The following is a 24,698-nucleotide window of genomic DNA, read 5'->3' on the forward strand; positions in this document are numbered from 1 at the left end:
TCACGAGGTCACGGGACTCGCAAGTTGATCGCCAAAACATACATTAAGTGGATCACGTGATATCCCATTGTCACCACACATAAGCACATGCAAGACATACATCAAGTGTTCTCAAATCCTTAAAGACTCAATCCGATAAGATAACTTCAAAGGGAAAACTCAATCCATTACAAGAGAGTAGAGGGGGAGAAACATCATAAGATCCAACTATAATAGCAAAGCTCGCGATACATCAAGATCGTACCACCTCAAGAACACGAGAGAGAGAGAGAGATCAAACACATAGCTGCTGGTATATACCCTCAGCCGTGAGGGTGAACTACTCCCTCCTCGTCATGGAGAGCGTCAGGATGATGAAGATGAACACCGGAGAGGGATTGCCACCCTCCGGCAGGGTGCCAGAACGGGTCTAGATTGGTTTTCGGTGGCTACGGAGGCTTATGGCGGCGGAACTCCCGATCTATTCTGCTCCTCGATGTTTTTAGGGTATACGGACATATATAGGCGAAAGAAGTCGGTCAGGGGAGCCACGAGGGGGCCACGAGGGTGGGGGCGCGCCTCCCTGCCTCGTGGCTTCCTCGAAGCTTCCCTGACGTCTACTCCAAGTCTCCTGGGTTGCTTCCATTCCAAAAATAACTCTCCCAAAGGTTTCATTCCGTTTAGACTCCATTTGATATTCCTTTTCTTCGAAACACTCAAATAGGCAATAAAACAACATTTTGGGTTGGGCCTCCGGTTAATAGTTAGTCCCAAAAATAATATAAAAGTGTATAATAAAGCCCATAAACATCCAAAATGGGTAATGTAATAGAATGGAACAATAAAAAATTATAGATACGTTGGAGACGTACCAGCATCCCCATGCTTAATTCCTGCTCGTCCTCGAGTAGGTAAATGATAAAAACAGAATTTTTGATGTGGAATGCTACCTAACATATTTATCAATGCAATCTTCTCTATTGTGGAAAGAATATTGAGATCCATAAGATTCAAGACAAAAGTTTAATATTGACATAAAAATAATAATACTTCAAGCATACTAACAAAGTAATCATGTCTTCTCAAAATAACATGGCCAAAGAAAGCTATCCCTACAAAATCATATAGTCTGGCTATGCTCTATCTTCATCACACAAAATATTTAAATCATGCACAACCCCGATGACAAGCCAAGCAATTGTTTCATACTTTTGATGTTCTCAAACCTTTTCAATCTTTATGCAATACATGAGCATGACCAATGGATATAGCACTATAGGTGGAATAGAATGGTGGTTGTGGAGAAGACAAAAAGGAGGAAGATAGTCTCACATCAACTAGGCATATCAACAGGCTATGGAGATGTCGATCAATAGATATCAATATGAGTGAGTAGGGATTGCCATGCAACGGATGCAAGCTCAACAAAAGAAACTAGTGGGTGTGCATCCAACTCGCTTGCTCACGAAGACCTAGGGCATTTGAGGAAGCCCATCATTGGAATATACAAGCCAAGTTCTATAATGAATGATTCCCACTAGTATATGAAAGTGACAACACAGGAGACTCTTTATCACGAAGATCATGGTGCTACTTTGAAGCACAAGTGTGGTAAAAGGATAGTAGCATTGCCCCTTCTCTCTTTTTCTCTCATTTTTTGTTTTTTTTGTTTTTTTGGGCCTTCTCTTTTTTTATGGCCTCTTTTTTCTCTTTTTTTAATTTTTCATCCGGAGTCTCATCCTGAATTGTGGGAGAATCATAGTCTCCATCATCCTTTCCTCACTGGGACAATGCTCTAATAATGATGATCATCACACTTTTATTTACTTACAACTCAAGAATTACAACTCGATACTTAGAACAAAATATGACTCTATGTGAATGCCTCTGGTGCTGTACCAGGATATGCAATGAATCAAGAGTGACATGTATGAAAGAATTATGAACGGTGGCTTTGCCACACATACGATGTCAACTACATGATCGTGCAAAGCGATATGACAATGATGGAGCGTGTCATAATAACCGGAATGGTGGAAAGTTGCATGGCAATATATCTCGGAATGGCTATGGAAATGCCATAATAGGTAGGTATGGTGGCTGTTTTGAGGAAGGTAAATGGTGGGTTTATGGTACCGGCGAAAGTTGCGCGGTACTAGAGAGGATATCAATGGTGGAAGGGTGAGAGTGCGTATAATCCATGGACTCAACATTAGTCATAAAGAACTCACATACTTATTGCAAAAATCTATTAGTTATCGAAACAAAGTACTACGCGCATGCTCCTAGGGTATAGATTGGTAGGAAAATACCATTGCTCGTCCCCGACCGCCACTCATAAGGAAGACACTCAATAAATAAATCATGCTCCGACTTCATCACATAAGGGTTCACCATACGTGCATGCTATGGGAATCACAAACTTTAACGCAAGTATCTCTCAAATTTACAACCACTCAACTAGCATGACTCTAATATCACCATCTTCATATCTCAAAACAATCATCAAGTTTCAAACTTCTCATAGTATTCAATGCACTTTATATGAAAGTTTTTATTATACCCATCTTGGATGCCCATCATATTAGGACTAGTTTCATAACCAAAGCAAATTACCATCCTATTTAGGACTCTCAAAATAATATAAGTGAAACATGAGAGTCCATCTATTTCTTCAAATAAAACCACCGTCGTGCTCTAAAAAGATATAAGTGAAGCACTAGAGCAAATGACAAACTACTCCGAAAGATATAAGTGAAGATCAATGAGTAGTTGAATAATTATGCAACTATGTGAAGACTCTCTAACATTTAATAATTTCAGATCTTGGTATTTTATTCAAACAGCAAGCAAAACAAAAGAAAATAAAGTGACGCTCCAAGCAAAACACATGTCACATGGTGAATAAAAATATAGCTCCAAGTAAAGTCACCGACGAACGAAGACGAAAGAGGGGATGCCTTCCGGGGCATCCCGAAGCTTAGGCTCTTGGTTGTCCTTGAATATTACCTTGGGGTGCCTTGGTCATCCCCAATCTTAGTCTCTTGCCACTCCTTATCCCATAGTCCATCGAATCTTTACCCAAAACTTGAAAACTTCACAACACAAAACTTAACAGAAAACTCGTAAGCTCCGTTAGTATAAGAAAATAAATAACCACTTAGACACTGTCATGAAATCATTCTAAATTCATATTGGTGTAATATCTACTGTATTCCAACTCATCTATGGTTCATACCCTCCGATACTACTCATAGATTCATCAAAATAAGCAGACAACACATAGAAAACAAAATCTGTCAAAAACAGAACAGTCTGTAGTAATCTGGATCAAACGTATACTTCTAGAACCCCCAAAATTCTAAAATAAATTGCTGGACGTGAGGAATTTATCTATGAATAATCTGAAAAAATAATTAACTAAATAGCACTCTCCATTAAAAAATGGCAGCAAATCTCGTGAGCGCTAAAGTTTCTATTTTTTACAGCAAGATCGCAAAGACTTTCCCCAAGTCTTCCCAAAGGTTCTACTTGGCACAAACACTAATTAAAAGCATAAAAACTCAGTCATAACAGAGGCTAGATGAATTATTTATTACTAAACAGTAACAAAAAGCAATGAACAAAAATAAATTTGGGTTGCCTCCCAACAAGCCCTAACGTTTAACGCCCCTAGCTAGGCATGATGATTTCAATGATGCTCACATAAAAGATAAGAATTGTAACATAAAGAGAGCATCATGAAGAATATGACTAGAACATTTAAGTCTAACCCACTTCCTATGCATAGGGATTTTGTGAGCAAACAACTTGTGGGAACAAGAATCAACTTGCATAGGAAGGCAAAACAAGCATAACTTTAAAACTTTAAGCACATAGAGAGGAAACTTGATATTATTGCAATTCCTACAAGCATATATTCCTCCCTCATAATAATTTTCATTAGCATAATGAATGAATTCAACAATATAACCATCACATAAAGCATTCTTTTCATGATCTACAAGCATAGAAATTTTATTACTCTCCACATAAGCAAAATTCTTCTCATTCGGAATAGTGGGAGTATCATAAGAAACTCGAGTACTATAAATTGTTTCCACATCAAAGGAGTAATATTCAGAAAAAGGGTAATCATAATCATGACAAGTTTTATAAATATAATCATCACTACTTTTTATAGCATAAGTATCATCACAATAATCATCATAAGTAGCAACTTTGTTCTCATCATAATCGATTGAAACCTCTTCCAAGATAGTGGAATCATTACTAAACAAAGTCATGACCTCCCCAAATCCACTTTCATAATTATCACAATAAGATTCAGCATCCTCCAAAATAGTGGGATAATTACTTCCTAAAGTTGACACTCTTCCAAACCCACTTTCATCAATGTAATCATCATAAGTAGGAGGCATGCTATCATCATAACAAATTTGCATATCAAAACTTGGGAGGCTAGAAATATCATCTTCATTAAACATAGCATCCCCAAGCTTGGGAAAAACATTAATTGCAGCAAATACATTGTCAAACATGTCATTCTCATCAAACATAGCATCCCCAAGCTTGGGCCTTTTCATATCATGAGCATAATCACTCTCATCATTAATAGTATGGATAGCACCAATAGTGTAACAATTATCATCATCACAATGAGTAATAGGAGCAACATTATTTGGGAGGGATACATTTTTACCTTTGCTTCTCTGTCTTTTCTTTTTCTTCTTCACATCATGTGTGGGTTTTATCCTCTTTTTGGAGCTCCTTATTAATGAGGTTGGTTGAATAGGAGGCTCCTCCTCGTTACCTGATTCATCATAAGAAATAATAGGAGGATATTGGGAAGTATCTTCCCTTTCGTTAGTATTCTCTTCATCTTCTATTTGTTTTCTTTTCTTTATGTAATTGGCAATGTAAGGATTTTCAATGCAATTCACCGCACAATACATAAAAAATTCTTCTAGATCAATATCGAGGAATTTCTCAAGGTTATATTCTGGAATATGATTAGTTATACGTTTCATTTTTTCATAACCCAAAAGCAAACTAAGTTCATTATGATGTGCAAGGGAAATCAAATCATCACAATTTTTGGACACGATACGATCATGAAACAATTTGCATTTGAGATTTAAATGACCATGTCCATTTAGTTTCCAAATACATATGCCTCTTGCAAAAGCTATTTTCCCTAATTGGTGTGTACTTGCAGGCTCTATATATTCCACAAAAGTTGACATTCTTATAAGAGACATTTTCATCATGACTAGTGCAATCATCATTAGTATTATGAATATTCAAAGAGTTCATACTAACAACATTGCAATCATGCTCATCATTCAAAGATTTAGTGCCAAACATTTTATAGACTTCTTCTTCTAGAACTTGAGCACAATTTTCCTTTCCCTCATTCTCACGAAAAATATTAAAAAAGATGAAGCGTATGAGGCAAACTCAATTCCATTTTTTTGTAATTTTCTTTTATAAACTAAAATAGTGATAAAACAAGAAACTAAAAGATTCGATTGCAAGATCTAAAGATATACCTTCAAGCACTCACCTCCCCGGTAACGGTGCCAGAAAAGAGCTTGATGTGGGTATGATTATACGATATGCATCACACAATCTCAGATTCATCTATTCAACCAACACAAAGAACTTCAAAGTGTGCCCCAAAGTTTCTACGGGAGAGTCAAGACAAAAACATGTGCCAACCCCTATGCATAAGTTCACGAGGTCACGGAACACGCAAGTTGATCACCAAAACATACATCAAGTGGATCACGTGATATCCCATTGTCACCACAGATAAGCACATGCAAGACATAGATCATGTGTTCTCAAATCCTTAAAGACTCAATCCGATAAGATAACTTCAAAGGGAAAACTCAATCCATTACAAGAGAGTAGAGGGGGAGAAACATCATAAGATCCAACTATAATAGCAAAGCTCACGATACATCAAGATCGTACCACCTCAAGAACACGAGAGAGAGAGAGAGAGAGAGATCAAACACATAGCTACTGGTACATACCCTCAGCCCCTAGGGTGAACTACTCCCTCCTCGTCATGGAGAGCGCCGGGATGATGAAGATGGCCAACGGAGAGGGATTCCCCCCTCCGGCAGGGTGCCGGAACGGGTCTACATTGGTTTTTGGTGGCTATGGAGGCTTCTGGCGGCGGAACTCCCGATCTATTCTGCTCCTCGATGTTTTTAGGGTATATGGACATATGTAGGCGAAAGAAGTCGGTCAGGGGAGCCACGAGGAGCCCATGAGGGTGGGGGTCGCGCCTATGGGGGTAGGGCACGCCTCCCTACCTCGTGGCTTCCTCGAAGCTTCCCTGACATCTACTCCAAGTCTCCTGGGTTGCTTTTGTTACAAAAATAACTCTCCCGAAGGTTTCATTCTGTTTGGACTCCATTTGATATTCCTTTTCTTCGAAACACTGAAATAGGCAATAAAACAACATTTTGGGCTGGGCCTCCGGTTAATAGGTTAGTCCCAAAAATAATGTAAAAGTGTATAATAAAGCCCATAAACATCCAAAACGGGTAATATAATAGCATGGAACAATAAAAAATTATAGATACGTTGGAGATGTATCACCCATGAATAAGTATCTTTTCACCTCCAAGGGGAATGGAGTAGGTCGACATAAACATCATGTTGTGACCAAGCGCAAGTCTGACCCGACCATGGTCAGGCATCTGTATAGTGACAATATAACTGGGCAGTTCCTGTTTCAAGAAGATCACAACTGTAAAACTGTGTATAAGCAATAGTTTACGAACAACATATATAACAGAAAACAACTCGTACCATAAGTTTCTCGACACAGTTGGACCTATTCAACGAGTGCAGCAGTGGCACACATATCCCATGTGGCCTTCTACCATTGAAACGCCCCACAAGGACCTCCAGAGGATTAATAAAGTGTAGGAACTTGTGGATGTCATCCCAGTCAACTTCAGTGCCATCAGTAACAGCCGAGTTCTTACAGAATAACAAACGAGTAGCCTGCTTAACTCTGAAAAAACCTACACGTGCCACCAATTATAAGAAAATATTAGTTAGAAGTAGCATCTTTGTGAGAGATTTGTTGCTACTTCTAAAGGTAAATTATGATTAATTAGACAGAATAGGTGGATTAAGAAGTAATCGAGGCAACAAGCAAGAACCAGATACAAAAATAACATGGATGAGCAATTGGAACGACGTTGGGGTGGAAGATCGCAGTGAAGATGAGACCAGGTTCTGCTACTTCCATCAACACGCCAACTTTCAGTCCGTAACACGTGAGAAAGTTTATCCAAGTTCGGTCATAAAAAAGTAGCGATCTTCTTGGTTGATGAACCCAACACAGAACTTATATCCATGGCTTGTCTTCACTGTGACCATTAAACTGGTGTATTCAGTTATGGCAAGGTCGAGCATCTTGAGTACATGTGTTCTGGTAGAGCAAGTAATGCACTGCAGGAAAAATAATATAAGAACACAATGTATTCCCTATCCAAATCTAGAAATAATTTCCTCCTTCGCGTCACTATTGACCATGGTACTAGTACCTTTCATCCAAATATAGCAATCCAAATTTCCAAATTAGTTGACAGCATGTTCAAAAAATCCCACCCTCCCGGATAGAAAAGAGGATTCTAGGAACATACTGTGCACGTTTTAAAATCCTATTTTAGGATGAGAAGGAACAAGTGTGGCTTCTCGCCGAGGGCGCAGAAACCTGTAGGGTCCTCGCACTTTGGGCACTACAAATGAAACATACTAGATTCAGTAGGAAGAAAAATGCATCAACGGTGGCGGCTGCCATCCTAGGATTACCCGCGACCAAGGGACTTGGATTTATCGGGGATGGATGAAGAATTCATACTTGGTTCTCCATGAGAAAACCCTATGCAATCGCCGAGAGGGGGTTTTCTCTGAACAAGCAGACGAGGGAGAAGGGGATTCAGGCCCAGTGAAATATTGCCGCTTCATCCGTCCAGCTTACAACTAAAGCTAGAAAGGTGTTTTTTATGATTTGAAGGCTCATTGGGCATTACTACGGCGCTACGACCGGGGTGTGTCTACCGTGCAGTTGTGCACTCTAATTTGGTGCATATGGCACATGGACCCCGTTGCGGGATGCCCCACATATCAGTGAAAGGAAGTAGAAATACACGAGTAACTAGTTACACATAAATATATTTTTGATAGAGAGATGCTCCCTCTGTAAAGAAATATAAAAATATTTTATATCACAACTTTATGCATAAAAAATCAAGGGGAATATATATAACATATATAATTATAAAAAACAGAGTTTTTTTAACACAGTATAGACGAGATGGTGATGATGGTGTGCCTTCCATCCTGCAATATAGGCCGTCCGATTTATATCTGACGGATAGGAAGGAAACTATGGCAATTTTGCAAAAAGGTACCCACACACCTCTCCAGATTCGCAAATAAGGCTTTCCCTCGTTCATCTTTTCTCTCACAAGATAAAATACTCATACAAATGCATCTTGATGTTACGTGCAACGCACGGGCATTATGGGGGTTCAGCTGAGAATATAATACTCAGACAAGCTCACAGTTCTGGACTTTGGCCATAGTCTGGTGACCCTGCATGTTTGGGGGCCCATGTGTTCTACCTTAGCGCTTTTCATATTGCAAGAGATCGGTACGGCGCTGGTTTTAGATGCTGTCGCAAGGCAAATACACAAAATTGAATAAAGCACGACAGTTGTTGGGATGAAATCGAACAATAGTTCCTAACCAGCAATCAGAGTTGAAATTCTATCAACGATATACCATGTGATAAATAAAACTATCGTAATACTTATACACACAAGACACTTGTTTCACCATGCCAAATTATTACATCAAAATCTCTCGGAGGATAGATCAGTTCGGCAGTTGCGTGCTGCTACTGAAGAATTTCAAAGTTGATTTGGACTAGCTCTCCTTGCCGAGAAAGTTTGATTTTGACATCATCCCCTACTGCAAGATAAGATTTAGATTTGAACCTTGACCATCCTTTAGCATCAATCATCATGCGACCATCCTTTGTACTTACGGTATATTGAACAGGTTCATTCACACCAAGGCTGCGCATGGTAAGAGAAACTTGGCCACGGTCGCCCGGATTGTTGAAAGACGCCCTCGTTGCTCTAGGAATTCTCTATTTGCAAACAAGAAGACATACACAAACAGTTAGATCAACACAGTGAATCTTGTGAAAGAACATGGAAACAAAAAAAGAACGAAGCACTTGGGCAGCCAATGCTTACCAAGAAGGTGGACATGTCGGTTTCTGAAAGGACTTTGGTATATGAAGTGCAAACTGCAGCCCAGTCTATTGCCGATGCAACTGCTGGTTCCGTTGCCATTGCACGGGCCGGAGCAGATGCAAGTGCAAGTGTTGGTACAGGTGCTGAAGCCGTTGCTAGTGCCCATGCCAGTGCGACTGGTAGTGCCGCTGCTGCTGCCGGAGATGGTGCTCCTTGTAGAGCTGGTGCTGGTGTCGGAGCAGGTGCAGGTGTCGATGCTCGATCCTCCGGTAGATCAGCCTAATCCGCTGACGCGGTCAATGCCCAATACTCAGCTGGATCAGACTGAGTTGTTGTTGCTGTCAGTGCTAGAGTAACTGCCGGTGCTCGATCCGTTGCTGAAGGTGGTACCGATGTGCGAGACATCGGCGATTGTGTCTGGTCTGCTATGATCAGCTTTCTAACTTGACTAGGCTCCGTGACCGTGATCCAGTCTTTTTCTTCATTTCTTTTAAATGTGAGAAGGACTAATTGTGGCGTGTTTGTTAAACCAAACTGAAGTTCATCACAGGGATTCAACTTGTACTCAGACAATAGACTGATCCAATTTTTTCCAGTAATATAAGTGATGGACAACGCCTTTGTTACTAACGCGACATAAGAAGTGAAACCTGCAAAAATGGCCATCGTTGAGCAAACCAACGGTTTATTCTGTGATGAATGTCACATGGCAAAACCTGCATCGTAAAATTGCAACAAAAGAAAGAAAACATGACATTAAATCAATAAGATTTAGACAGTAAATCAATAAGATTTACTTGATGTGACACGAGTAAATCCTTACGAGGAAATCACTATGTTGAAGTACTAAACAGAAGATTGATCGTCCAACTACGCGTGGCATGCAGGGCCCCCACCTACTCCCACAAGCAGAACAGTCCAAAGGTCGTGACAAATCGTATGGACCGAACATCCATGGGACTGGAAATCCTGGTGGGTGCGATAAAACCTGCAATGCATACAGATATTGGAGTGTAACCATAATTGATAAACCATCCTCACAGAAAAGATGATCTGGATACTTCAAAATATACAGACTGAATTGAGTGGACAAACATTAACATAGACTGTTCTCAGGACTCACCACACACCAAAAGCGGTAGTACTAAACAATACAGAGTTCACAAACAGAAATCAAGTACTGAACAATAGTACTTATTACATACAAGCAAAGTTGCACTAATTAAACTCCATAGACTATTTTTTCCCACCGACCTACGTGATGAACCTATCGGCGTTTTGGGACCGAGGGTGCCCAGACTTGCCTGCCTGCAGCCCGTGAGCGTGGCTCCACCAACGGCCTGGTACGGCCCATCTTCACCAGCAACCACCCAAGACCCTTGCGAGGGGCCAAACTTCACGAGGCGGACGACACCAAGACCTCCCTGGGGGTGGCCTCACTAGGCCCGCTCCCGAGGAGCGGAGATATCTATGCAAGGGGCACCTCGCGAGGTTCATGTGCCGTGAGCCATGACGACCAAGGCCAGGCAGGCGCCAGCGGGCGTAGTGTACCAGTTTCCTCTTTGGTGCTAAGGAGGCAAGCTTAGGCGGGGGTCCCGAGGCATCAGGCAAAGGTTTCCATATCGGTGCAACAAGACCAAGACTGCCAGGACAGCAGGACGGAGGTCATCGCAGAGCCCACAGCAGCATCACAACCAGAGCCTTTAGCAGGCGAAGACCACCTTTTGTCAGGATAGCTTGTACATTTGGGAAGAGGACCAAAGCCACTATAAATAGGACTTAGCCACCACCATAGAGAGGGGATCGGGGATCAGATCCATTCCACCCTGACCAGCTCACCGGTTCATCTAGCTCAAGAACACCTCACCTCCCGAGGCTGTTCCTCCATTGTACTAGTTCATCCTTAGACCCTCGAGGCAATCCACCACACACTGGAGTAGGGTATTACACTGCAAGGTGGCCCGAACCAGTATAAACACTCGTGTCTCTTGTTCTTTGGGTCCGTCGAGCTAGGCCGTGGAATCGTTGAGCGTGCGAATCAGGCAGAGAGTGTTCTTCGTGCGCATCCCAGAGTTCAAACCTCACAAGGGTTTGCCGGAACCCGTAATCCGACATTTGGCGCGCCATGTAGGGGTGCGCTGAAGTCTTTCTTCCGTCGATCGATGCACTGCTGCTCCACCGCATCCATGGCTGACACTCACCGGGCCCGTGCTGGGCACCATGCCGCCCTTGCCGCTCACGTCGCCTAGACGGCGCTCGTCCGTGGACCTCCCCGTCGCTCTCCATCACTTGCTGCCAACGCCACCACCGGCCCCGCGAGAAACAAGCAACAAGCTTCGGCGCTGCACTCCTCTGTGCGGAGGGACGGACGCACCGCCACCCCGTCGTTGACTCCGGCCGGCTCGTCGTTCCATGCTCGCCACAGGCCCGCGGACGCGCAGGCAGCGCTTCTCATGGCGCGCGAGCTTCTGCGTTACCGCCCCGTCGACAACCTCTACGAGGACTGGCTTGACCGCATCACCGAGCTCGTCAGCGCCGCTGGGGGCTCTCCTGCACAGTCCCTTTCGCTGCTTCATCCGCCCCCTGCTGCGGGCGACATAGCCCATGGAGCACCTCCACCACCTCCACATCAAGACGTCACCCTTGCACCAAGACGCGTGGCCCTGCGGTGCAACACACCGTGTAGGGCGGCCGCGCGTGAAGAAGGCAGCTGCCAGGAAGTCCCGCGGCCGCAAGGAGATGCTCCTGCACTCCTTGCGCCACCACGTCAAGATCGCGTGCCGCCTACGGCGGCGGCACACGAATATCAAACCAGGATCCACCTCCACGACGGGCTCCAGTGACCACGACGGGTTGCCGTGCCTTCACCCCCGAGCTACACGGCGTTGTCTAGCCCGACAAGTTCAAGCCCGACCTACCTCCGTGCTACGATGGCACCCCCGACCCTGCTAAGCTCTTGCAGCTCCACGAGCTGAGCATCGAGGTGGCCAATTGTCAGATTACAGGTTTCGGCAAACCCTTGAGGTTCAAACACTGGGGTGCACACGAATATCTCTCTCCTTCTAGCTCACGCTCTCGCAATGATCTCACAGTCTAGCTTGCCGAACCCGAGGAACAAGGGACACAAGAGTTTATACTGGTTCGGGCCACCATTGCGGTGTAATACCCTACTCTAGTGTGGTGCGGTGGATTGCCTTGTAGGCTGGGGATGAACAAGTACAAGGGAAGAACAGCCTCCCGAGGAGAGGTGTTCTTGAGCTCGATGAGCTTGTGTGGCTGGGGATGATCTGAATGATCCATCTCTCGATGATCCTCTTCAAGGACCCCCTCCTACGGTGGTGGCTAGCCCTATTTATAGAGGCCCGGGTCCTCTCCCCAAATATTAGGCGGGAAGGGATCCCACAACGGCCAATTTGAAGGGGGACAACGGGTACAAGTTATCCTGACAAAAGGTGGTCTTGGCCTACCAAAGGCGCTCGGGGTGACGCCGTCGTGGGCTCTGTGGTGACCTACATCTTGCCATCTTGCTGGTCTTGGTCTCATTGCACCGATATGGAAACCTTTTCCTGATGCCTCAAGAATCCTCGCATGTGCCTGCCTCTTTAGCACCAAAGAGGAAACTGGCACTCTGCGCCCGCTGGCGCCCGCTGGCGCCCGCCTGGCCTTGGTCGTCATAGCTCGCGTCACGGAAACCTCATGAGGTGCCCCTCGCCTTGATCTCTCCGCTCCTCACGAGCCAGCCTAGTGAGGATGCCCCTGAGGAGGTCTTGTGTCGTCCACCTCGCGAGGGTCTTGAGTGTTGATTGATGAACATGGGCCATACCAGGCCACTGGTGGAGCCACGCCTTGGGCCGCAGGCAGGCAACTCTGGGTACCCCCATTCCCAGGACACTGACAGTATCCCCCGGGCCCAAGGCACGCTCGTGCTTGGCTTCGCGGCGAAGCCAAGGGTCAAGCGCGGAGCGCCGCGGGCCCCAATAGCCTGCGGCCTTGATTGACGCGTGGCGACTGACGGGACGTGGGCGCCTCCACTTCCCCACGCGACCTCGATTTCCGCCTGGCTAGGCAACTACTGACATCTTCATAGCTCCTCCTCCCTTACAAGCACCACTCTCCGCCGCTCCCTCATCTCCCAGAAGGCTGCAGATCTGTTTCCCCGGCCCAATCTGACACCAACTCCTCCCGCCGCCATGGCACCAAGCCGGAAGAAGAAGGGAAAGAAGGAGTCCCGTACCTCGGCCCCTGTGACGCCGGTCCTTGAGCCCGCCATCGAGCGGTCGGTGGTGCTCAACCAATAGGCGATGGGCAAGGTGCATCTAGCGCTCTTCGCTGATTTCAATGAGTGGGGGTGACGGTGGCCTGGCCTGCTTCCCGCGTCGAAGTGGACAGGACGGCCACCGAGGTCCCCATCCATCTCCACATCCTCTAGGCAGGCTTGATCCCCCTTCTCTAATTTGTTCAATGATTAACGCGATGCATCTCAATCCCAAATCCATCATCCTTCTTTCTGTCTTCGCCTTTGTTTGCGAAGCCATGGTAGGCATTGCCCCTTTCGTGGCTCTGCTTTGCCACTTCTTCTCGCTGCACCTGACAGACCCTCTCCAGCACTGTGGGTTTGTATCCTTTCAGGCCGTCATGGCGACGGCTGGTTCGGGGATTGACTTCAAGCTCTCGCTAGTCGTCGGAGGCTTTTGGAAGAGGTGGGTGTTCATGGACGTTGGCGTGCGCAGCCCCCTGCTGCTGCTCCCCCGGGTCCCAGCTACTCCGAGCCCCTGTTGGGGCCACGCGAAGCTCACCGATCGGCAGCTCGCCCATGTTTGGCTCCGGTTTGCCAGGTTGAAGGACCTCGGCGTGACAGCACCCATGGTGGTGAAGGAGTTCATGCAGTGTCGCATCGCTCCGCTCCAGCACCACTCTCAGCAAATGTGGACCTTCTCTGGCTACGGGGACCGTATGAGGCTTCAGGCACCGGCTCTTCCTCCTGAGGCGCGGCACACGATGCTCGAGCTCCTGACAGGCGACCCGATGCCAGCCAACCTGCCAGAGGAGGGCTATCTTCTGTACTGCTGCTCGAACAAGGTGGAGTTCGTGAAGCAGATGCCCCTCTTCGACGAATGGGGACCACACCCGGTTGGCCTTGAAGGGCCTCGCGAGAGCCCTATCTTTGTGGCCCCCCTTCCCGCCGTGAGCGCGACGCTCGCCCCGCGAGCGGACGCAGGGGTGGTTGCTGTTGGGCGATGGTGACACTGTTGCTGAGGAATCGGCGCCACTCGAGGCTCCTGAGGTGCCATCCCCTGGGGCCCTGGAGAGTTGTCCTGAGGAGGCATCCTAGGGGACAACGCGGCCCGATGCTCCTGAGGCCGGAGCCCCCTATGCCTCGGTGAACCTCCACGAGGCGAGCACCAAAGTCTCAGCACGGTCCGGTACCCCTGAGGTCGCCTCCTTAGGGGTCGCACCATCCGCGGCTGGCCTTGGTGACCGCGCCCTGGGCTTCGGTCGGCTCCGACTGAACTTCACGGCGCTCCGCAAGAGGAGGGGGTCTCCAAGCTGCATTGGTGACACCTTCCGGCCATTGAAGCAGAGGAAGTACATTGCTATTGACAAGTGAGTACCTTATCTTTGTAATTTCTAGAGTGTCGGTTCTCCTCCTAATCACGGTTCCTCAGGGGCCCTTCTGCTAAGGCGAGGAAGCCTCCCGAGAAGTGACCTCCTCTTGCCTCGAGTCCTCTGCTGACCTTGAGCGCCCCAAGCCAGCCTGCAGCACTTGGCACGAGGTTGGTCGGAGAGGCAAGCACACCGGCTTGGCTTCTCCACCCCGCGTTCCTACTGTACGCTCTTCGTGGCCTTGCGTGGGGTGCGGAAGGTGTGCCGGGGGCTCCTCCTCTGGTTGTTGATCGCAGTTGGGTGGCCTTGGCTCTGGCCTCCCCTTCGGGTAATGAGCCTCCGCCCCTCCGGGCTCCCGCCGGGGCCCGAAGGGCGACTAGAAAGGTGCCAGCCTCTAGCCCCCAGCTAGGAGGAGGCGAGCCGCCTCGAACCCCTTCAACGAGTCCCAGCATGGAGGACGGACCCGGTTGTGCATTCGAGCTTGCACGCAGGCGAGGTGCCGTCCGTCACAAGCTCTTCCAGGAACCTATGAGTGCATTGAGCCGGCTTGAGGAGGAGCTTGTGGATATGGACGCTCACCTCGAAACTGAGGGTCTTCGGCTGGTGGATGAATGACGTCAATTGAAGGTGGCCATCAACCTCGGGCGCCTCCTGCGTGAGCGTGCCAATGCGGATGCCTTGGCATCCCTTGCAACCTCGCGTGAGGCCAGCACCCGAGCCTTGGAGGAGGCCTAGGAGGCAGACCACGGCCGCGAGACTGCCGAGAAGCGCAGGTAGGAGCTTCAGGCCCTGAATGCCCTCCTGGAGCAGCAGGCGGATGCATGTAGTGCTGCCTTGGCGTCGATGAAGGCCGTCCGACGAGGAGGAGGTCTTGAAGTGCGAGGAAGCGCTAATGCTAGAGTCCACAGAGCGCAGCCTCGAGTATGAGCGGTTGGAGACGAGGGAGCGTCAGGATGCTCAGGCGGAAGATGTCGTTAGCATGCGCGAGGCAAGGATCCAGGAGGAAGTGGACCGCCGGGCGGAGAAGGCTCACGCTGACCTTGCCAAGAGGTATGACCTGAAGCTAAAGGTCATGGAAGCCGAAGCTGAGGGCAGGATCACCGCCCTCAAGTCGAGGTTGACTAAGACGGAGCAGCGCAAGAAGGCCGATGCATCTGCTTTGATCTCCGTGCAGGTTGAGTTAGCCTGCCCCGTGCTGAACTGCTTCCGCTTCAGCAGCGAGCTACCGCCATCGAGTCCCTCGTGCAGCAGAGCAGGGAGGAGGCGATCTGCCGATAGACACTGCAGCGCGAACATGCCCCCATGTTCCATGACCTCAGGGTGAGTGCCAACCGAGCGTTGGGCATCATCTGCGATGAATACGGCCCTCATCCTCATGCAGAAGACTATGCCGCCCACCTTCGCTTCTTCACCGACATCATGACGCGCCTGGAGGACAGGGCTGAGAGGGCTCGCGAGCTCATTGACGAAAAGAGCCGCGGCCTCCTCGGGCGCATGTTTTCCCATGTCTTCAGCCATCTTTAGAATGCCGACCCCAACTCCGATTCGACGCCGCCATCGCCCTAGTGCCAGGGGCTATTCGGGGCAACCTGGCACTCTAGGTGAATGATAATAATGTGAATGCTCTGGTTAGAGCTTTCACTTCTGATGATGATGTGGTGGTGGTCGCGATGGATGAAGGCGGCGTGGTCCATGATGGTGAAGACGATGCCGGTAGCATGTCCGGGAGTGATTTGGAAGATGTTGCGAGCGACATGTCCGATTGAGTCCACGCTGCTTGTTCTGAACCTTCGCGTAAAAAGCTTGGACATGGCCCCCTGAGCCAGACTTAAGGCGTGCTTTAGCGAGTTCTCAAATTCCTCCATGAGTTCACCATAGTAACTTACCTTAGTTTGGGCAGGCCCCAGACTGGCCTTGTAGTTGTCGATGTGTAGTCCTCCTGAGGGGAGTCCTCCGGGGACTTGCGAGGTTTTGGGCTTCTGCGGAGCCCGCTGGTCCGCCTGAGAGGGCCTTGTGAGACACGGGCGTTAGCCATGGTGAAATGCGCGTGCCTACCATGCCCAACCCCCGCTCGTGAGGAAGGGGCAGCAGGCGCTGGTCTCAAAACAAGGCACGGAGCTGGAAAACCCAAGAAATCAACACGAACGAGAAAAGATGCCCCATGCTTTGCCAATGAAAATACGATCGCAAGTTCAAATCCAAAAGGCGGCAAACCGAGCTACAAAGAAAGGGGTTGAAAGCTAAAGGCCACGTCCGACACCTAGCTAGTCTTCTTGTCTTCTCACCAATGCGGAGCCTAGTGCCTTTGCTGGCCGTGAGCTTAGTCATTGGGGGACAGTGTCGACGGCCAGCGCTGAGCATGGTGCTTCCACTAGGACGTGGGCGGGAGCCCCCGAGGCCCGAGGGCGGCTCTCCGGAGACTCCGGGGCGTGTATAGCCCCACTCATTATTACATGAGAGTGTCACGGGCGAAGACCTTCACACACGCGAGCCTTGCTTCATATCGCCAGACGAGGGCCCTGCCTTGCGCCACCCTCGACTACCGTTGGGGCGTCCGGAAACCAGGACGAGGCCAAGGGGCAGAGGGGATGCTAGCGGCGCCCTCGGCGACCACGGGCCTCCGCCGGCGGGAGGGCTCACCGGCGCCTCCCCGGGAGAGGACCTACCTCCAGGTGACGCCCTGCCCCGCGCGACATGGGGGAGGGCCTTGCTCCAGGCCCCTTCCATGCATCCCCCAGTGTGCCGCCCCTGGCTGGAGTGGGGCTGCAGCGTGCTACCTCTTGAGCACTGCGTTGATTTTCCCTTGAAGAGGAAAGGGTGATGTAGTAAAGTAGCGTAAGTATTTCCCTCAGTTTTGAGAACAAAGGTATCAATCCAGTAGGAGACTACACGCTAGTCCCTCGTACCTACACAAACAAATAAGAACCTCGCAACCAACGTGATAAAGGGGTTGTCAATCCCTTCATGGTCACTTACAAGAGTGAGATCTCATAGATATAATAATAATAAGATAAATGTTTTTGGTATTTTTATGATATAGATTGAAAGTAAAGATTGCAAAATAAAATAGATTGGAAACTTATATGATAAAAGGTAGACCCGGGGGCCATAGGTTTCACTAGTGACTTCTCTCAAGATAGCATAAGTATTACGGTGGGTGAACAAATTACTGTCGAGCAATTGATAGAAAAGTGAATAATTATGATAATATCTAGGCATGATCATGTATATAGGCATCACGTCTGCGACAAGTAGACCGAAACAATTCTGCATCTACTACTACTACTCCACACATCGACCGCTATCTAGCATGCATCTAGAGTATTAAGTTCATAAGAACAGAGTAATGCATTAGGCAAGATGACATAATGTAGAGGGATAAACTCAAGAAGTATGATATAAACCCCAACTTTTTATCCTCGATGGCAACAATACAATACGTGCCTTGCTGCCCCTGCTGTCGCTAGGAAAGGACACCGCGAGATTGAACCCAAAGCTAAGCACTTCTCCCATTGCAAGAAAGATCAATCTAGTAGGCAAAACCAAACTGATAATTCGAAGAGACTTGCAAAGATAACCAATCATACATAAGAGATTTCAGAGAAGAATCAAATATTGTTCATAGATAGACTTGATCATAAACCCACAATTCATCGGATCTCAACAAACACACCGCAAAAAGAGTTATATCAAATAGATCTCCAAGAAGATCGAGGAGAACAATGTATTGAGATCCAAAGAGAGAGAATAAGCCATCTAGCTAATAACTATGGACCCGAAGGTCTGAGGTAAACTACTCACACATCATCGGAGAGGCTATGGTGTTGGTGTAGAAGCCCTCTGTGATCGATGCCCCCTCCCGCGGAGCTCTGGAAAAGGCCCCAAGATGGGATCTCTTGGGTACGGATGGTTACGGCGGTGGAAATAGGGTTTCGTGGTGCTCGTGTATGTTTTCGGGGTATGTAGATATATATAGGAGGAAGAAGTAGGTCGGTGGAGCAACGAGGGGCCCACGAGGGTGGAGGGCGCGCCTAGGGGGAAGGCGCGCCCCCTGCCTCGTGGCCGCCTCGTTGGTTGCTTGACATCCACTCCAAGTCCTCTGGATCACATTTGTTCCAAAAATCACGTTTCCGAAGGTTTCATTCCGTTTGGACTCCATTTGATATTCCTTTTCTACGAAACACTGAAATAGGCAAAAAAACAGCAATTTGGGTTGGGCCTCCGGTTAATAGGTTAGTCCCAAAAATAATATAAAAGTGTAAAATAAAGCGCATTATCATCCAAAACAGATAATATAATAGCATGGAACAATCAAAAATTATAGATACGTTGGAGATGTATCACCGCTCCCCAAGGTCACCCGTCAACTGCATGCCTAGTACTACTACTACTACTACTACTACTACTACTACTACTACTACTACTACTACTACTACTACACCAGGATGAGCATAGAATTGAGCCCCTTTATTCGTGCCTAGTACTTGACTTAATATATCAGGAAATGCACTGGTACAGAGGGGTTATCCTTTTACTCTGCATATAGAACTTGTCTGAAGTCTAAGTAAGCAAAATGTTTGACCAAATCCTTTCTTAAGAAATACAACATGAAAGATGTATCGCTTGAAAATTTATTGCATGATGCAAGTTATGATATTGTTTCGAATCCTGGATTTTAAATTTCAGAAAATCCAAAAGTGACCAGAAATTCATGAAACTGAGCATGGTCACGTGATATGGCACAAATATTCCTACGTGATTTTTTCTTGAATTTGAGACAACCTGCTTATGAGAAGTTGCACAAATGAAGAGCCAATGTATTTTGGAACAAAGACCTGTCACATTAAGGCGAACGCTTTCACTATTGAAACCGTGGGCATTTACGTGCCGCCACGAGTCCCGCTTCTCATCGGCATGTGCCGTCCGAGCAAGCGTGTGAGTCGACGAGAGGCGTGCGAGCAGAGAGCTGCGCCGGCTGACAGGGAGGCGTGCGAGCAGACCGCTGCACAGGCTCACTGGGAGGCAAGCCCTTTGACCAGGCTCTGCCGCCCACCTTCGTTCCAACTGCTCCTGCTTTTAATGTCGCCGGCGCCATAGTTTAAAATCAACCCCGCACTACCCAGTATCGCTACAATCTTCTCTCTTCCTCTCCAATTCTCCTCTCATCTACCTCCAACCAGCCTGACCTAACCGTATACCATGCCACATCACGATGGTCTGCCCTTAGTCTTCCAGTTTCCTGAGGAAGACACCCAGCCAGAGTCTCTAGAACATAAGGCGCTTTGGGACGAGCTTGAACCGGCCTTGCGGGAAGACGCCGTGCCTGTCCCTGCTCCCGTTCCGGCTCCCGTCGCCCCGACTGCACCAACCCCCATCCCCGTGGCATTGATGGGTTGGGAGCCGCACATTGTAGCCGAGCTTGATGCCACGGGGTTCCACGAGGTCCCCGCCGACTTTCACACGCCCGTGCACCTACCAGCGCATGCGCCAACGCGTGCACTAACAGGCACGCCCGTGCCAGTACCCGTGCACCTGCAAGCGCATGCGCCTGCGCGTGCACTGACGTGCGCTCCGGTGCCAGTGCCCGTGCCCACGAATGTCTCCGCCGCGCCATTGCCAGCGCCTGTCCCCGCGCGGGTGCCAGCGCCCCCCTCAGTGGCATGGATGGCCGCCGTCGACTGCTTCCTTGCACCAATGCCAGTCGCCTCCTCCCGCCAGTTGACTCGCTCTTGGAGACTAAAGTCCAAAACATTGTGGCCTTCCTTGAAGCTAGGGCCAACGTCCAAGAGTACGCGAACAACGGTGCAAGATGCCGCCATCGCCGTCGGTCAGTGGCCCGACGACACACAAAGCACGGCAGAGGAGCCGCTTCCCACCGCAAGACGCCCCCGCCAGTGCCGTGTAATCTAAATTTGCCATGAAAAACGTTTGGATTGCCATGCTTAAAATTCAAACATTTATCATATCCGTTTATTATGGATCGATCGTCGTATGAATGTAAAGTCGAAGTTAGACTGAATAAAATCTATGGTTTGATCGATTGAATGTTCTGCTAGAGCCGTATCAAATTTAATATAAAAAGTCATCAAGCCACATGTAATCTTTCTCATCCAACGACCTAGACCGCTTCAATGTCGAGCGCTCAACACGTTTAGCGTGCAGTTAATGTCATGCCAAAAATAGTGCTAATCACATAATAACACGCAAATGTGATCCTACTTAGGGGGTGTTTGTTTCCAGGGACTTTTTTGTGTAGAAACTAGAAAAAGTCCCTCTTAGAGACTTTTTACCAAACGGGAGGGACTTTTTAGGGACTAAACTAAGCATTTGGGACTAAATTAAGAAGACTCTCAAGGAGAGTCTTTTTGGGACCTTTCTAACAATGCCCCTCCATGCACCCATTGGCCCGCCACCCTATGGTGTTGTTTGATTATTATTATTCTATATACTAGGGGCAACATGGTCATTTAATAACCTCTAGGAAGGGACTAGGGACTTTTTAGTCTCTGAAAATAAACAGGGAGGGACTTTTTAGGGACTAGGGACTTTTTAGTTGGGACTAGAAAAATTCCTAGGACTAGAGAACCAAACACCACCTTAATATCCGCATGCACTTAATATACTTCCAAATTAACGTGCATTGCACGCACACATTGACTAGTACTACTAGTACGTGAAACTGGTGCCATAACTTGTGAACGCGTCCAAATATGCTCAATGGCAACATCACCCGCGAGTTCTTCATGTTTGCCCGTGCGTCTAAACGCAGAAGGGGAGGAGAGAGAGAGATCACACATGGAACCCACTAGTAAGTGAAGGCGAATAGTACATGCTAACGAGCCGGTCCCACTAATGTACTAAAAATAATATTACATGTTATCCATTAAATAGGCTGTGGTAATATAAAAACATTATATGAACAAAAGGGGGTACAACAAACATTGTTGTTCTACGTATGTTGCCTATTGACATGCGACTTGATGGCTCTGGTCGCATGTCCGATCCTCGTCCTTTTTTTATTTGTATATGGGTCCAAATTTGTTTCATGACAGGTGGGCCCCTCGGTGTGTAGTTTGTAGCACTTTAATTTGTGGGTCGAAATTTGTTCCATTCCAGGTGGACTATTGGTGTGTAGTTTTGTAGCTTATTTGTAATAATTAAAGAGAACAACAGAGTTTTTTGCAATAATACCATGGTGCGACGTTGAAGGCGATAAAGGACGTGCGAGAGAGCGATGACCGAGCCAGAGGGAAATCAGTTGGGGGAGGTGCGGGGGTTGCAACGGTGCTTGGACTAGTTGTGGGCCGAATGCTACGAAAATATAATCTATACCCACCGGAATAAATGCCTACACAAATTAATCCAAGGTTGGAGTCCCCCTCGCAATGTAAATAGCTCCGGCTTTGCGAGGGATGGAGAGGTAGCTTCAATGTGTGGAGGATACTGCATGAAAAACGAGGTCAATCGAGAGACATATAGATAGAGAGACAAAGTGAGTGTGGTCCGACATTCATTGAAAAGATATATATATATATATATATATATATATATATATGCTCTGGAGATATATTGTCTGATTGAGCTTTTGGGAAGGGTGAGGGCTGTAAGATAGAGCATGAGAGATGATCCAGTCATAGACATGTAGATATATTTTGTGTGTTGGAGGAAGTAAGGTCAATCGATTACATATGTAAAGGGAGAGAGATTGAGTGAGTGTGGTTCATCGTGTGATCGAAAGAGTGAGACGAGTTGGAGAGAGTGACCTAGATAGACAATGTGTGTGAGAGAGTATACAATATGAATATATCAAATTGGGCACAAACATGAAGATATATCATTTGTGTCCAAGAAACAGCGAGGTCAATTGATACATACAAAGAGAGAGAGAGAGAGAGAGAGAGAGAGAGGGGAGAGAGAGAGAGGATTTGAGCGAGCGTGGCCCGCCATGAGGTCGAAAGAGTGGGTGCGGCTTGGATGGACTGACCTAGATAGACAATTTGCATGAGAGAGTATAGAGTGTGTCGATCGAGGCCCGAACAAGGAGATATATCATTTGTGTGTGTAAATAAAATGAGGTTAATCGAGACTCAGATAAAGAGAGAGAGATTGAGCAAGTGTGGCCCGTCGTGCGGAAGAAAGAGTGAGACAGTCTCGAGGGAGTGACCTAGATAGACAACGTGCGTGCGTGCGCACGAGAGGTTGGGGAGCTAGATAGGCAATGCATGTATCTAGCGAGAGAGGGTGGGAGGGAGAGAGAGAGAGAGCTCGGCATGGGGTGCAATGGAGGGTGTGTGAGGTAAACATATTTGGTAACAGAGTGGGAAAATGGGGTTGTGTAGTTGAAAGAGTTAGAGATCGAAACATGGAGAGAAAGAATGAACGTGTGTCGGAAACCGATAGCTTCCTAAGGTGGTTAGGAGAGGAAGATTGACCGATACAGGAAGTATGTAGCATGTGTGCCGAGGGGGGGCTAAAAACAAAATTTGAATGTAGATAGTATGAGACTTAATATCGACGTTTCAATTCGGTGTACATTATAAGATTTGCACTGAGGAACATGCATACGGGTAATTATTTCGAATTCGTACCATACTAGGTTTGGAGAAGTTGACATTGACTTGATTGTTGTGCTATTTTGTAGGTCATATGTTTGAATCCATCCAAAAAAATTCTCACTACCATGGTGTTCATCATATACATATGAATTTGTATTAAAAAAGTGTCAGGACCCCGATTCCAAGTCACATCGATCTAGCCGGTAACACCTCATATCACTTTGCGGCCTCACGCGTGGTATTCCCACGGGTGTCGCCTTACCATGGCCCGGGACCGTTTGTGCCTTTTGGCTCATGTATATGATAGTGTCGCTAGCATCCATGTGACAGAGAACCTGGGCCGACATGACTAGTCGTGAACCCAAAGTGGCACTAACTTACGGGGACAGACATACATGAATCAACATCGAGCATGTCGGTCAGCAGCGTGCGAATCCGGGCTGTAGCACTGGGCTAACAAGACTCCGGTGAACCGGGTTTTAGGAGGCTAGGCAGGACTCCGGATGTCACCGCGTGACATTTCCCCGAAGGGACAGACACAGGAACGAAGTGAATCATGTCGGGCAGTCAAGTGTTTCGGAGAGCAGTAGTGCTGGGCTAGTAGGACTCCGGTGAACAGGGCTGTAGCGGAGTACTATGGTTCATGGAAGCACAAGACTACATTTCCCCATAAGAGAGGCTACCAAGGATAAACAACTAGGTTGTCGGATCCCACACATACCAAGCATTTCAATCATACACACAATATGCTCGATATATGTAAATACAACATGGCATCACAACAAAACTCTACGACTCAAAGTATTTATTCAATAGGCTCCGAGGAGCGAGATATTACAAACATGGGTCTCATGACCCAACAATCATAGCATACAAATCAAAGCACATGCGGAAGCTTAACATGTCTGGATACAGACATCTACAAATGAAAAAGGCTGAGAAGCCTGACTATCTACAAGACCCTGCCGAGGGCACAAGATCGTAGCTGAGGTATCAAGCTAAACGTCGAAGTCCACACGGAACTACTAGCGAGACTAACGTCTCTCTACAAAACATAAAATAGGCAAACATGAGTACAAATGTACCCAGCAAGACTTACATCAGAACTAACTACATATGCATCGGTATCAACAAAGGGGGTGGTGGAGTTTAACTACAGCAAGCCAGCTTTGACTCGGTGGCTATCTTAAACTATGAGTGCAAGTAACTCTTTTGAAGTGGCGCACACGAGTCCACATATTCACCATATCAATACACCACTATG

The sequence above is a fragment of the Triticum aestivum genome, chromosome 2A, assembly GCF_018294505.1.
Source record: "Triticum aestivum cultivar Chinese Spring chromosome 2A, IWGSC CS RefSeq v2.1, whole genome shotgun sequence".
In the NCBI taxonomy this organism is placed as follows: domain Eukaryota; kingdom Viridiplantae; phylum Streptophyta; class Magnoliopsida; order Poales; family Poaceae; genus Triticum; species Triticum aestivum.